This window comes from Silene latifolia, chromosome Y, assembly GCF_048544455.1.
Source record: "Silene latifolia isolate original U9 population chromosome Y, ASM4854445v1, whole genome shotgun sequence".
NCBI lineage: Eukaryota > Viridiplantae > Streptophyta > Magnoliopsida > Caryophyllales > Caryophyllaceae > Silene > Silene latifolia.
The window spans coordinates 429,255,907-429,266,405 of record NC_133538.1 but is presented as its reverse complement, the minus strand read 5'-3'; positions in this window follow the sequence as shown (position 1 = coordinate 429,266,405).

Sequence of the window (10,499 nt, the reverse complement as noted above, 5' to 3'; positions counted from 1 at the left end):
ATACAACCTCCCATAAGATACAGACTCACCCGACGGTATGAAAACTTCCTCTTTTACAGACTCAAACTCTCTCAAACCCAAAAGCTTAGCCTGACCCAACGATACAAAAGATCGTGACGCCCCCAAATCAAACAAAACAAAGGTAAAGACACCATTAACAAGAAAAGTACCCGTGATTACGTGAGCATCATCCTCAGCTGATTTCTTCTCCATCATGAAAATCTTGCCACTGGTCTTCTGTCCACCACCCTAGACAGTACTAGCAGAAGTAGATGGCTTAGCAGCCGACCCCTGGTTGTTGTTCATCGCTGGTCTCTGATATGAATTACCGCCATTGTGGTTAGCCCCACTGTTGTTGTTGTTGTTTTGACCACCCTGATTATTCCATGGCCCAGTCGGCATGTTACTAGCATAACTCTGAGATGGACCCTGAGAGAAACTCCTCTGTGATGGTCTTTGGAGACCCCTGCCCACGGCACTGGTGCACTCATGTCTCTTGTGGCTCATACCGCCACAGTTAAAGCAAGATATCCCCCAGATGCTACTGCCACCACCGCGGCCACGCCAATGTGAAGCTCCACCACTAAACCCCGACCCCGAAGAGTAAGCCCTCGCCTGGTTATGGTTGCCCCTCTTGTAACTAGACTGGCCACCACCCTCGCTCCCAGCCTTCCTCTTATCAGAACCTCTCTCCCTATTCTCCTTAGCCATCTCTACCAACCTCTCAGCTCTCCCGGCTCGCTCATACACTTCCTTAACATCGGTAATGACTCCTAGAGGCAGCTTCTCCATGATCTTAGGTGTCAGACCCTTCTCAAACCTCAATGTTAAGTTCTCTTGACTCAGCCCCATATCCTCTGCGTACCCAGACTTCTCATTGAACTTGTGATAGTACTCAACCACTGTCATATCCGGAGCCATCTTGAAATCATCAAACTCCTCCCTCAACTTACTACGGACATGTTCCGGCATAAACTCTCAACGCATAGCTCTCCTAAACTCACTCCAAGGTATAGCTAACAACCCGTGTTTCACATATAGGTCTAAGGCACTCTCCCTAACCTTATCCCACCACTCTCCGGCCGCATCTCTCAAGTAGAACGCAGCTTTTTCCACTCTAAAGTCCTCAGGGCAATGAACCACATTAAGTATATTCTCCATCTCTTTATGCCAATTATCAAGCAAGATTGGCGCACCTGTACCATGTACTCTTTTGGGTTGAAACAAGCGATGTTGATACTCATCTTAGAAAAATCCACCCCAGCCTCTTTATCCTTCCCAAACTTCTTTAAAGCATCTGAGCGCGTCTTGGTGCTCTAGCATCTTAAATATCTCATCAATACTTATCATCTCAACCCTAGTATACAATGCATTTCTCTTTGGCGGCATCTTTGAACTATATAAGAGAAAAGGTAAACATAAACACACATCCCACAATTCAAACACGTATATGACCTGTGCATAACCTAATCGATCGAGTAACATAACCTACTGGATCGAGTTGCCCACTTACCCGGTCGAGTGCCTCGACTCCAGAACCTGACCAGAAAGCATCAGAAACCTCACTCGATCGAGCCCACTATCTACTCGATCGAGTTGACCTCGCTCGATCGAGTCCCCAAAAACAGTACACTTTCCAGAAATGATATACACCCCACTCGATCGAGTCACACCCACTCGATCGAGTCTCTCACCTACTCGATCGAGTGCCCCCCCCACTCGATCGAGTCATGCTGACTCGTATACTACCCGCATGCTCAACTCAACTACTTTACAACCAACTATGTATATATAATTCGATAAACGTATGAGTATGTATAACAAACAACATCCTATTTCACATGTTTCTAATAAGCCACATTAGAAATCATTTATCATGAAATTCCGTTATTCAATCAACACACATACTCATATTACTCATTAGCTTTCGCCACAACATACCCCATCCTCCACATGAATTCATCCACCAATTCACACAATATATTTCTATATAGATATGCAACATACTTAGATAAACACATAATGATCCCAAGACACACCCCATAGTGACCGGTTCAAAGTTGTAGGGCGAGACCGCGACTTTAGGATGTCTCTCAAGTCTTTGCATTAGCTCCTAACAACTCCTACCCGGGTTCATTTTATTTTGACTCCCTAAGTTCATTGGGTTCATTAGTTACAGGTTCCAAAATCGTCGCTCTGATACCATTTTGTAACACCCCATACTCCAAGTGCCTTACCAGGACCACCTAAGGCATATGAATGCTACCATCTCGGTTACCCGAGGCAATGTATATCAAATAGACAATAAAGAAACATACTTTAGTAAATAAATTTAAAGTGATACATGTCCAAAACCAAAACTGTTAAAGAAAATACAATTGTTCCTCAAAACTGTCAAACCAACTAAATAAAATGATTGTTTAAGACACAGCGGAAGACTTCTTGACATCTCGTGGCAACTCAACCCAGCTATCCCATGCACATCATCTCATACCCGCTCAATAACTGCTCACCATCCCCGAATGGATCACCACAGTTTTCAAAACATTTAAACCGGGGTCAGTTACTATTTACATAAAACAATACAACAAAAGCTATACAACCATCCAACCCAAACAACCAATCTCCATCATAACTCCACACACCTGACTACACACTAAAGTGTGTAGTCCTGCCAGAATACCCATTGCAACAAGTATTCCACACCGCCAGTGGGGGACTGCAGCCGTTCGCACCTAAGCCCCGCTCATCTCATCCGAGCTATAACCCAAGTTCCTAAATGTGCACATCCCCTCGGTGGCGGGTACCACAGAGGGCGAATGAAGGGCGTGAAGCCGCTCCCGCAAGTGACTCCACTCAGCTGAGGACGCACCTCGCAAACCACAGACAGTTATACAACCAACCACATTATACCACAACAATTACCAATTACCAAATCCGATATGATATAAATCAACAACAATGATCAACCATCAACAATACAATATAAACAATAACTAAGTAGGGAAACCCTACCTGGAATAGCAACCACAAGACCGTCACGACAGCTAATCAGTTATGTTCCTCTACGAATCCTCCTCCTATAAAACATATTCATATAATTATCACCTAATGAACACAATACACCTAAAACCCCCAAATATACCCAATTAGGGTTTTAAACAAACTCAACGAAACATTATAAAAATTATACAAGAATCTTACCCTTGACGTGACGAACTCAACGGCGTAAAGAACAAGACAATCCAACGATCCTAGCCCTTGGGATTTGGTAATAACGCGACGAAAGAGAACTACGTAACTTCTTTTTCTTTTGAAAGATTTTAGAAAGCAAAAGTGATTAAAAAGAATGACGGAATCCTTTTATACTAATCACGCGTTATTAACAAAATCCGGCTAAAAATAACCCGTAAGACTCACTTACCCGATCGAGTAAGTCACTTACTCGATCGAGTGACCCTTACTCGATCGAGTGCCCAACATACTCGATCAAGTACCCATCAGGTAGCCTACTGTTTCGTATAAAAACATACTTACTCGACAGAGTAAGCCCCATTCGATAGAGTACCCATAGACATAGAAAACCGTAGTATTACAATGAAACTCTAATACTTAAAGATAATTACTAGTTTTGTCATTATGCATTTTTTCATACGACGAACATGAAGTTTGACTCTTTTAAAAGGTTTGGAATAGGCTTATACTGAAGTAAAAGATCAACTTAGGAAGTCGATCAACATTATTCGATTTAATCGAGATAGGAAAGCTTGAACCAAGTTTTTATGATCATCATAATAGTAATGAAATTATTTCACTACTAGTCTTAAGGATACAATCGAAGTTTCACAATAAGAATATTAGAGAAAAATGTTTTCTTTAAAGGACATCACTAACTAGAATTAGTATGTGATATTTCGGGAATGTCCCAAAGATATAACCACGTGGATTCGTCCCAAATGGAATATCATACTATTTTTATTTTGATGGTGGTCTTTTCTTAATTATTGTGGAATGTTATGTCTTATAAGAGAAGAAGAACCCTATTTTGACATGGTTTTCTCTATGATGTGTCATGCAAATCTCGTTATTTTCGGAGTTATGCACTTAAAAGTATGTAGGTATACAATTTAAAATTGTTTCCATCTAAGTAAGTGAAAATACATTATATATAATATAAGTAATTGGAATTGTTCCTAGGTAGTATTTTCTTGATATTTGAGATCTTTAAAACCCTTTTTTTAAAAAAAAAAATAGTTTTCTGAAATTTAGACTCAAATTTGACATGTACTTTATGGGATTATCCTAAGGTAGGATAATAATTTTACGTCCCATTCAAGTACAAAGAGTTTGTTACTTGAAATGATTCTCAATGGGAATGTTTGACAGGCTAAATCGCACACCTAATCAAAGATAAACCAACTGGCCTAAACTAATGTAGTAGAGATAGTCGGGATCGTATCCACAGGGATACAATTCATTCTATTTGCTAAATCTAGTCTGTCAAAGTAACAATTTTTAGGGGTTGATTGGATTTGTCTATCAACTAAATTGCAAACAAAAGGAAATAATTATAGAAAAGAGATTCCTAATAATAAAAGAAGGCTAAGATGTCGGGTTACCACGGTCAACAACAGTTAAAGGTAAGGCAAACGGTCGGCACAATTACGGTCTGAGGGGTAGTGAAAAGGTCCTTCTGGTCCGATATTCGCCCTAGACTACTAATCTAGCTTTCTCTCTAACTAGGATGGTCTATTGTTTGTAGCAGATCTAACTTCTTCCAATCTTTCGATCTAGGTCAAAGTTTCCCGGGTCGAATAATCAATTGCGTGCACTCTGTTAATTAAATGCTTTTAAATGCTACAATTAACAACTCAGACAAATAACTAAGCCAGACCTAATCATTTTATTAAGACCGTCATAAAACCGTGGTTTCGCTAATCCTATCATAGGGAAATTAGCTACGCATTGTGAAAATAATAAACTCAACAATAATGATTAAGATCGAATTAAACATGATGATAAAATCATAATAACAATTAAACATAAACTTGTAAATAAAAGAGAAGAATAATGAATTAAAACAATAATAATTAAATGAGTAACAAAGGTTAATTAATTACCGAAAATAAAGGAGGAAAGATTAGAAAGATCCGAAATTCTCAAAGTAACGTGTAGGTATTTTTTGCCAAAGTAAAGATACCTTAATATTATTATGAGTTCCCGCTTTTATAATGATAAGGGAAAATTATTAAACAAGCAACTGACGGGCCGAAAATAAACCTTAAACAAAACGACCTGATCTTGATTCTAGTCGATCGACTAAAATTCTGGCCGATCAACTAAACTGACTCAAACACATCTTCGCTTTAGTCGATCGACTAAACAGTCTGGTCGATCGACTAAGGCCACTGCACATCAGCGTCTAATCTCCTCAAAGGTGCTTCCTCACTTGCTCATGCGTCTCGAAGCACCAATTTCCGAGCTCCAATTCTTCCAAATACAATACTGGGAACATGTTTTGGCTTGTTTAGCTCGTCTTGGGTCCAAACCTGCATAAAACACAAAGTAACCCAAAGTAGACGATTCATGGGAGAATAGTAGCTAGTCGCTACTAAATAAGCATATAAATGCGTGCAAATGAATAGAATAATTGCATGAAATAGGCACGCATCAAAACTCCCTAAACCAAACCCTTGCTTGTCCCCAAGCAAGCAAAGACTAAGGATATAAACAATTAATGGAACGGTAGACAAGATCAGAGCTAACTATGCTTCATACACCCAAACTAATTTAATGCAAGCAGCCAAAACCAGAATACAAAATCAATTGCAAACGAGTTATATTAATGAAACAACTACTGAACCTTCGACCTTGCAAGACTCATGTATATCGGACTCTCACGGGTCACTCATCACTCATTAAAGAACTTGGTGAGATTATTCATTGTAAGACAAGAAAGAAATAAGACACTCACCTAACTGCAACCTATATGAACATGCATGCAGTCTAACATGATAGTTATCTCTACCGAACGTACATACGCATTCCAACCAAACAGGACCAAGTCACATGCCGAGGACTTACAAATATGGTGAAGTGAGGTAATTGGGTGAAAAGGGGAAAAAAGATTTGAAAAAGTGGAGGTAAGAGTCAAGCTAGTACCAAAATGAAACCAATAGTAACAAATCCCGCTCAACAACCCAACCATATAAGACGAAGCGATGCTCAAACTTGGCATAAAACTCATGCACCAAATCAGAAAAATACTCCTTAGATAATATGGATTAAAAGCATAAGAGTAAAACCATCCTCTTTTTTTTTTTCAACTTCACTTTGTATTTTTCTTTCTTCTCTTTTTTTTCAATTCTTTCTTTTTCTTTTCTTTTTTCATTTTCCATTTCCTTCTTCTCATACCCTTCATAACAAAAAGAGATGTCAAGATCGACAAATACACACGTACCCAAAATTATTAACTGTACTAGCTTGACTAAGGTAGGCTATATAGGAATGTGGTTAAAAAATGGGTCAAAACAAATCAATTTGGCTTATGTGAGGCTCGATTGTAAAATAAGAAGAAAAAAGAATGCCTCTCCACATGTGACACCGCCACTAACCCGAATGCATACAGGTACTAAGAGATAAAAATCATGTTTATTCATATTGATGTTACATGTCTTATAAGGAGTACTACTCTCATCCTAGAATGAAACTGATCATGAATATCATCAGTTTGTTTAGCTCTATACCTCATAAATTTTGAATAGGTTGCGGATATTAAGTCATGTCTATTTGTTCAGTAAACTTGATCAAAAACTCGTAGACTATGCAATGACCGTACAAGAAAGTCAATGGCAAAGTAAGGCTTGGGCTATAAATAAAACATAGACGCCGTTTCATCATTGTTATCTAACCGTTCCGACTCGACCTAAAATGCAAAATAAAACATGTTTTTTTTGTATTTCGTTTAATTTTTTCATTTTTTTTAAATATATAAAAGAAAGAACTATGCATGCGGAAATGCAAGAAAAATGGAAACAAAAATGCAATAAAAATGCAAATGGATGCAAACAGATAGATGCATACCCTCCCTAAACCAAATCACACAATGCCCTCATTATGTTCAGCAAACACCAGCAGCATCAAAATATATGGGAGAAGGGGTACGTAAAACGAGATAAAAAACAAGTAAAGCAGAAAAGGAAGAGAACTCATAAAATAGGGCACGCAAAAGACCTCCCCAAACCAGCCAACAACAAGGGGAGGTCGTAGTCAGCTGCTACTAGTCGTCGCCCTCAAGGTAGTCGTCATCCTCCTCCTACCTTTCTCGGGAGCGTGAAGCAAGCTCAACATGGTACCTCTCCTCCACCTTAGTTGTGTCCTCCTTCGTAGTAGTCGTGCCAGCAGTGGCAGGGTAACTGCTCTTAGGGTAGCGGTAGTAAGACGGATATGGCCACCCAGTTGGTGGCAACCATCCGGAATGGGCGTAGCGGTCGTACACAGGGAACCCGGCTAAAGCCTGGTTTAACTCCATCCTAGCTGTATGCCTGCACATGTCAAGTAAAAAGATAATCCCGCACCACCTAATCCATGACCAGTGGGAGCTCAAAAGGAGGGGTACAAATAAAGTGAGCCGGGTATACCGGCTGAGGTCCAGTCTGAGTGTCGGTCTCAGTAGTGGAGGGTAAAGTGCATAGAGAAGCACGAGGAGAGTCACGTGGAGCTCCAGAAGACTAACCCACTTTCCAAGCAGTGTGGGAAGTTGGCCTCAACCTAGCAGTAGATGCCCTCGGTATAGTATAATGCAAGATGTAAGAGGGTGTCTGCGGTCGAGGTGCACCATGTGGGACTTCAGGAAGAGAGAAAAGTGGGGGTAGGGTGGAGCAAGGAAGGGTCACAGAAAGTGCTATAGAGATCTTCTACTTATAGTCAGGTAGGATCCAGTTCACATCCATCAATAAAGGATTGTTCATCAAGTAAAGACTATCTAAAGTGACTGGATCCTCATGACCTAGAGGCACCATGCCTTGGGGGAAGTCGAGAAAAAGTCGGCGGGCCAAATAAGTAACTAACCCGCTACAAACAATAGTAGATAAAGTCTCATCCCCTACGTTCTTGAAATGCTGAGCGTTCCTAGAGGCTATGTTAAGTAAAAAAGGAGTACCACTATCGATATTCAAGTACCCAGCTAAAATTCCCAACTCATCAGTGTTAACATTTTTTGACTCCTTCCGACCAAAAATGGTACTACCAACCAAACGGAGCCAGAAACGGACATGGGGTGGTGTACAAACTGATCCCTCTTACGACCCTTAAAGTTGTCCGAAATAGCCCCCCCCCACATGAGTCGGGCTAATTTCCTAGGGGGTTTATGTGCTCCCTCACTGTGCACACCAAGGTAGCCGCCAAAAGCGTCTAAAGTCATAGCAAATTCTTGGTTAAAAAGACGGAAATAAATTCAATTTCCGGCTGGGTCCCTATCATATTCTCCTCCATAGTAGCGGAAGGAGCTAAAAAACTCAAGGGTTGGCACAAGATATGTGTATTCGCGCATAGTTGTTAACCTCGACATACCCGTCCCATTCAAGAGGTCTAACACAAACTGATAAATCCCCAAAGTAAGTAGACTCTCTCGGTCTAGAAAACGCGTTGGGGTAATATTAAAATGGGTGAGCATAATGAAACGATCTTTTTTAGCTTGTGTCATGAAATGTACCTCAGGATAGTCAGGTAGGCTATCAATGGGCACATGAATTACCAAATCAGTACTTGGTAATTGTGAACCCTGCCCGCTATTGCTGCCCGTCTCGCGCTGCTCTGTCTCAAGGCTTGAAAACTGTCCAGCTGTCCGTCTCCTCTTGCCTCCATCTAATCTGAAACTATCACACAATAGACCATAAATAAGCCAATAAAACCGCACAAAAATCATCACATGGTTGTTTCCCCAAATCGTCCAAAAAGATGAAAGTTAATGCCGATTTTTTTTTTTCAATTGAAACATCACAAAGGGTAGATTAAGCATAATAAACATGATTTGGACACAAAAATCAGAAAACCCCCAAATTTGTAAACCCTAATTTCGATTGCAATTGATGGGAAAAAGGGTTATAAGCTTTGAAACAAAAGGGGAAAGGACATTAAGTGAAGGGAAAACTTACTTGTGTGAAGTAGAGATGGAATTTAGGAGAAAATTACACTACAAACAAGTAAGAAGATTGAAAAAGAGAGAAGGCCGGGGATGAAGGGTTGTTGCGTCGTTGCTACTGCTGCTACTCAACGCTTTCCCTTTTTTTATGTTTTGTTTGTTTATGAATGAAACAAAGGAAAAGGAACTTCCTTATGTTAATTCACCAACACCCGCAGCTTGAAAATAGTCGACCGACTACATTACCAGTCGATCGAGTTTTTCTCAAAAATCCCCATTTGCGTTTTAGTAGATCGACTAAAAATTAAGTCGATCTATTTTTTCTCAAAACCTGCATGTTCAGTTTAGTCGATCGACTAACGTTTTCAGTCGATCGACTATTTCCCACGTGTATTCAGCATGTTTACTTCCTCTTTGTGCGTGAGAGTCGTAAATTTGTCCCACCTTGGAACAATATCTGAAGAATAACCACAAATTTCTAACCAAAGGACGGTATGCGCACACAACAATTTCATAAGCACATGTTAACAAGTATTAAACTAAAACAAACACACACTAAAAGAGTTCATAAACTAAATTACAAAATGTATACAATCCGGGTTGCCTCCCGGTCAGCGTTGTTTTTTAAGGTCCCGCTCGACCCTTGTTACCTCACTCTCCAGGCTCAGAAATAGGGTCGAAGTACAACAACTCGACCACTCCAACAAAGTTATTGGTCCCAGTGTAATGCTTCACTTGGTGACCATTTACCTTAAATTTCACTCCCGCGGAGTTCTCTAGCGCAACTGACCCGAATTTGGAAATAGAGGTTACCGTATAAGGGCCACTCCGCCGGGACTTCAGCTTACCAGGAAATAGACGGAGACGAGCATTGAACAGTAGCACCTTCTGCCCACATGAAACTCGCGCGGTACAATTCGCTTGTCGTGCCATCTCTTGGTCTTTTCTTTATATATACGAGCACTGTCACAGGCATTCAGCCTAAATTCCTCCAGCTCATCTAACTGCAACAATCGTTTCTCACCACACAGTTTAGAATCAAAATTGAGTTCACAAATTGCCCACAATGCTTTATGTTCTAACTCCACAGGCAAATGACAAGACTTACCATAGACAAAACGATACGGCGATGCACCAATCGGTGTTTTAAATGCAGTTCTATATGCCCATAAAGTATAATCTAGTTTCATGCTCCAATCTTTTCGTGATTTAGACAAAACTTTACCTAAAATTTCTTTAAGTTCCCTATTAAAAACTTCTACCTGACCACTAGTTTGAGGGTGATACCCCAAACCTCTACGATGTCCTACACCATATTTGGATAGAAGAGCAGTAAGTTGTTTTTCTTTAAAATGCA